The sequence below is a fragment of the Dreissena polymorpha genome, chromosome 13, assembly GCF_020536995.1.
Source record: "Dreissena polymorpha isolate Duluth1 chromosome 13, UMN_Dpol_1.0, whole genome shotgun sequence".
NCBI classification, from domain to species: Eukaryota; Metazoa; Mollusca; class Bivalvia; order Myida; family Dreissenidae; genus Dreissena; species Dreissena polymorpha.
In genome coordinates, this window is record NC_068367.1 from 24,731,250 (window position 1) to 24,737,300 (window position 6,051).

The 6,051-nt window shown below is 35.1% G+C and overlaps 2 long non-coding RNA genes across 3 annotated transcripts; both read left to right on the top strand.

Moving 5' to 3' along the window:
• Window positions 1-250: 250 nt before the first annotated feature.
• On the top strand, window positions 251-1,379 carry LOC127856480 (uncharacterized). The gene is made up of 4 exons (XR_008038058.1): window positions 251-382; window positions 552-680; window positions 955-1,083; window positions 1,251-1,379. It is a non-coding gene; the product is annotated as an uncharacterized LOC127856480 (long non-coding RNA).
• Window positions 1,380-3,432: 2,053 nt separating this feature from the next.
• On the top strand, window positions 3,433-5,609 carry LOC127856481 (uncharacterized). 2 transcript variants are annotated; one of them, XR_008038059.1, is made up of 5 exons: window positions 3,433-3,561; window positions 3,734-3,862; window positions 4,446-4,574; window positions 5,043-5,171; window positions 5,500-5,609. It is a non-coding gene; the product is annotated as an uncharacterized LOC127856481 (long non-coding RNA). The 2 variants fall into 2 exon arrangements; XR_008038060.1 differs by lacking the exons at window positions 4,446-4,574; window positions 5,043-5,171; window positions 5,500-5,609 and adding an exon at window positions 4,196-4,324.
• The last annotated feature ends 442 nt before the right edge of the window (window positions 5,610-6,051 follow it).

Consider the following 6,051-nt stretch of genomic DNA (forward strand, 5'->3'; position numbering starts at 1 on the left):
GCTGTCAAATTATTAGATCATTTTAGCAAAGGCTGGCTGTAAATATTGCATGATGCATGGATAAGAGTAACGTTACTTGCGTATTAATAATTATTATAATTAGGGATTGAAGTGGAGAGGAGTTTTGTTTTAAACTTTAATTTAGAGAACTGACATAATTGCCTACATTTTAATTGTATATTTTGACAATTATGTGTGTAATTCTAGATTATGTAATTAAGATCGACATACAAATGTAACTGTGAATTTTCAGAAAAAGCTTTCAACAGTGCCTGTACCGCTGATGTAGAGTGCCAGACATCTTTTTCCAAGTGCCTCAATCAGGAATGTACATGTGAGACTCCCAGTTTCTATGACACTCAGACTGATACTTGTGTTCAAAGTAAGTAAACCATTTAGCATTTTCTTCTTCAAATTGACTGAAGTTCATTAAATAAAATCCGTAATCTTCGTAAGTTTAAATAATTGAAAGATGTGTGTAGTTATATTCTGCATACGTGTATTTTATATGTTACGGTAATTTACATTTTCTCATCAATATTATATTTCAGAGAAAGCCTTTCACAGTGCTTGTACCGCTGATCTAGAGTGCCAGACGACTGGAGCAAAGTGCCTCAACCAGAAATGTACCTGTGAGGCTACACGTTTCTATGACTCACAGACTGACACTTGCCTACAAAGTCAGTAAACACTAGTCATTGTTTGTGAACAATATGTGTAAGCGAATGAATGTTAAACACAATAAGTAAAACAAATACAATATTTACAAGCAAACCAGGACAGTTATCTTGTGGTAACCATAGGCTGTATTTTGGAGCTTATGTCCCTGGTGGAAAATTGCTGGTGTCTGCCTCGTCATTTTGGGGATTTTTGTATTACAAAAGTGGCTTCATGATACTGCAGAAGCTACCATGACCTTAAGATCGACATACAAATGTAACTGTTAATTTTCAGAAAAAACTTTCAACAGTGCTTGTACCGCTGATGTAGAGTGCCAGACATCTTTTTCCAAGTGCCTCAATCAGAAATGTGCATGTGAGACTACGAGTTTCTATTATTCTCAGGCTGATACTTGTTTGCAAAGTAAGTAAACATTTTATCATTTTTTCTTCGAATTGACTGAACTCATGAAATAATAACCGAAATGTTCATAAGTTTAAATAATGGAACGATTTGTGTTGTTATGTTCTGCATGGGTGTATTTTAGATGTTATGGTAGTTGACATTTTCTCAACAATATCATAATTCAGAGAAATCCTTTAACACGGCTTGTACCGCTGACTTAGAGTGCCAAACGACTGGTGCAACGTGCCTCAACCAGAAATGTATATGTGAGGCTACACGTTTTCATGACTCACAGACTGACACTTGCCTATCAAGTAAGTTAACACTTAGTCAGTGTATGTGTAAAAAAATGTGTATGTGAATGGATGTTAAATACCAAGATCCGTAGTCCAGGGCAACTTTCTGTGATTGACAGGAGGCATTAGATTATAGGGGATACAGCCATAAAATTACTAAATTTATAAAAAAAAAAATTAATATAATAATAAGCTATTTAAAATTTATTGATTGTAAAATAGAAGTTATTTTTTTTTAGCAAAACTTCAATGCATAAATAATTTAATATGTTTATTATAAGCATTGTAAACATGGAATATTGAAACGTTTGAAAAAATTCAAACTTATTTTATACAGTCATGTTGTACATGATGAACATAATCCATATATTTTTTACATTTCTTACACACAGGTTTTACAGGAACGTAGCTTCTTGAGAGCTACCACAGAAAATATATAAATCAAACATTGTCCTCTTCATCCTCAAAATGATTTAAGTCCTCAATGTTATCTTGCGCATCCTTTTGTCCATTTATGTTTTCATTTCCATCCAATACATTCACCAATAATTCCCATAGATCGGCCACAAAAGTATATGATTTTTTCTTGTAAACTCTCTTCCCGAGATTCTTCCTGTTGTGTTGTATTTGTTGACCATTGTTCCAAGATGTATATGGGCGATCAACATGTTCGTTCAAACTAAGAGTCGCTAAGTCAATCCTTGTTTGGTTACTGGTTTCCGTGTAGTGGATTCGTTCGTCTAAGTATATTAAACAAATATTGTTGAAGCTATCAACATAAAATGTGTCTTTAGACAGAACATAGTCCTCCACATGTTTGCACACAGTCAATGACTTTAGGAAATTGGTTAAAAGTCTAACTGCAACTGGGCTTCTGATGATGGCATAATCAGGCACATAACCTACTATTTTGCACTGAGAATCTTCTTGACAATGTTCATGGTTATTTTGGAAGTGGTTAACACTATTGTCTTTAAGACGGCGTAATCTAGCTGGACAACCCCTACAGTTATAAAGGGAGTAGAAAATGTGATTCCGAACTCTAGCCCCCTTATCACTTAATTCAGGGTGCCAGGTGACGCCCATGTACTTCTTTGCTCCTGAATAAATCTTTTTTATACCTGGCATAATGGATTTGCCTGCATGCCAGCGTTCATTGCAGTTTTGTACATTATCCTTATTTGAATTGATTTAATCATTCACTGATTTCTGTCATGGGAATGTATATTCACATTAATGTTTTGCCTTTGGTACATATCCTCACATCCAATTGTTTTGTGCCTTTGTGTACACCTCACTTGTGTTTTGGTGATATGTTGAATGTTCACGACTTTGTGTGAGTACATTCCGAGAGCGACATGATCCGTATGGTAACAAATCTTTCGACAATGGTGTCGCGCATTAGTCATTATTGAAATGCCACTTCCTTGTTTGTCTTTTGCTAGTTGGACTCATCCTGCAGGGCAAACTGGACACTTTCTTTACACAAAACACTAATGATTGCAGAAAACCCAAAGATAATCTCAACCTGAATCGATGTGATAAAACTCCAATGCCGCCAAATTCACTAAATTGTTCATATTGAATGTTTGTTATTCCTGAGCATAAGTAAGCCAACATCATCCTGTAGTTTACTGTAGTTTACCATGTATTGAGTTCCTAGCTGTCCGGAAGAGTTCCAAATGAGTACATGGCCATCTGTACAAGTCCACTATGTGTTATAGAATAACATGTGTTGGTAATAAAATTTCATCAGTTCTTAGAGGTAATTTTATAGCTGTATAATTTGTGTATGTGTTATTATATAAATACATTACATTAACGAGTCCATTTTACTATAACTAAAGAAGCACTGAAAGAAAACAATTACGTGGATATAACAAGACGCTATTTTAAATAGCATTATTGAAGTTGTAAATGTGAATATTCAATTAAAATCGATTGTTTATTTTTAAAGAATAGTTGTATGACCTCATGTTTTGCGTGCATATATTACAAAAATTGTTTTATGATAATGCAGAAGTAACTTTGACCGTAAGATTGACATACACATGTAACTGTGAATTTTCAGAAAAAGCCTTCAACAGTGCTTGTACAACTGATGTAGAGTGCCGAACAGCATTGTCCAAGTGCCTCAATCAGAAATGTACATGTGAGGCTACCAGTTTTTATGACTCTCAGGCTGATTCTTGTGTTCAAAGTTAGTAAACCGTTTAACATTTCCTTCTTCAAATTGACTGAACCTTATGAAATTAAATCCGTAAAATTCGTAAGTTAAAAGAATTGACAGATTTCTGCATTTAAGTTCTGCATTCGTGTATTTTAAATGTTATTGTAGTTGTCATAATTTTCTAAACAATATCATATTTCAGAGAAAGCCTTAAACACGGCTTGTACCGCTGACTTAGAGTGCCAGACGACTGGCGCTAAGTGCCTCAACCAGAAATGTACCTGTGAGGCTACACATTTCCATGACTCACAGACTGACACTTGCCTACCAAGTTAGTAAATACAGGTCATTGTTTGTACACAATATGTGTATGCAAATGAATATTTAACAAACTAAGTACTACAAATAAAATATTTACAAGCAAACCGGGATGCGAATCATTGGTAACAAGATAAACATGTGTTTTTGATATTCAAATTTCATATGACAGTTCTATTGGGGTTGCCCAGGCTGCAATTTGAAGCTTTTGTATGTCCATGGTGGGAAATTGCTGGGCTCTGCCACTTCATTTTTGGGATACATGCATTAAAAAACTTGCTTCGTTATAACTCAGAAGTTACTATGACAGTAAGATCGACATACGCAAGTTACTGTGCATTTTTAGAAAAAGCCTTCAACAGTGCTTGTACAGCTGATGTACAGTGTCAGACATATTTTTCAAAGTGCCTCAATCAGGAATGTACATGTGAGGCTACGAGTTTCTATGATTCTCAGGCTAATACTTATGTGCAAATTAAGTAAACATTTTATCTTCATAAGTTTTAATTATGAAACGATTTGTGCAGTTATGGTCTGCATGCGTATATTTTTGATGTTGTGGTAATTGACATTTTCTCAACAATATCATATTTCAGAGAAAGCCTTTAACAGTGCTTGTACCGCTGACTTAGAGTGCAAGACGACTGGTGCAAAGTGCCTCAGCCAGAAATGTACATGTGAGGCTACACGTTTCCATGGCACACATACCGACATTTGCCTACCAAGTTAGTAAACACTTCGTCATTGTTTGTGAACAATATATACATGTGAATGAATGTTAAACAAAATAGGTAAAACAAACACAATTTTCACCAGACAACCAAGATGCAAAACATTTCTTACAAGATAAAAACGTAAGATCGACATACAAACAAATTTAACCGTGAATTTTCAGAAAAAGCCTTCAACAGTGCTTGTACCGCTGATGTAGAGTGCCAGACATATTTTTCCAAGTGTCTTAATCAGAAATGTACATGTGAGGCTTCCAGTTTCCATAACACTCAGGCTGATACTTGTGTGCAAAGTTAGTAAACCATCTAACATTTTCTTCTTCGAATCGACTGAACATCATTATATAAAATCCCTGCACTCCGTAGATTAAAAAAATTGACAGATTTCTGCATTAAGGTTCTGCATTCGTGTTTTTTGGAGGTTATGGTAGTTGATATTTTCTCAACAATATCATATTTCAGAGAAAGCAATTAACAGTGCTTGTACCGCTGACTTAGAGTGCCAGACGCTTGGTTCAAAATGCCTTAACCAGAAATGTACGTGTGAAGCTATACGTTTCCATGACTCACAGACTGACACCTGCCTACCAAGTTAGTAAACTTTTAGTCCTTGTTTGTGCAAAATATGTGAATTAATGTTCAACAAAATAAGTTATAGCAATACAATATTAACAATCAAACAAGAATGCAAAGTAATGGCTTACAAGATAGAATCTTTATTTCTTATATACACATCAGATGAGGACAGTTCTATTTTATCGGTACCCGATGCTGCATTTTAAAGCTTATGCCCATGGTGAAAATTGTTGGTCTCTGCCACTTCAGTTTTGGGTGCATGCATTAAAAAAATTGCTTCATTATTATTCAGAAGCTACTATGACCGTAAGATTGACATATTAATGTAACTTTGAATTTTCAGAGAAAGCGTTCAACAGTGCTTGTGTCGCTGATGTGGAGTGCAAGACATCTTTTTCCAAGTGCCTTAATCAGAAATGTACATGTGAGGCTACACGTTCCCGTGACCCTCAGGCTGACACGTGTGTGAAAAGTAAGTAAACCATTTAACATTTTCATCTTCAAATAATCTGAACTTCATTAAATAAGTCCTTAAAATTCCCAAGTTAAATAAATTGAAATATTAGTACAGTTAGGATCTGCATTCGTGCATTTAAGATGTTATGGTAGTTGACATATTTTTTCAACAATATCATACTTCAGAGAAAGCCTTCAACAGTGCTTGTACCGCTGACTTAGAGTGCCAGACGACTGACTCAAAGTGCTTTAACCAGAAATGTACATGTGAGGCTTCAGCTTCTCAAAGACCCTTTTGCTAACAGCAATATGAAAAAATGCAGTACTTATATAATGTTTTTTTTTATACCCGAAAGAGGTACGAAAGTAGTCGTACCATCTTTGCATTCTGAGCTTCCTAAAGACAGACTAGTTTGCCAAGGAATGTCACTATGCAAAA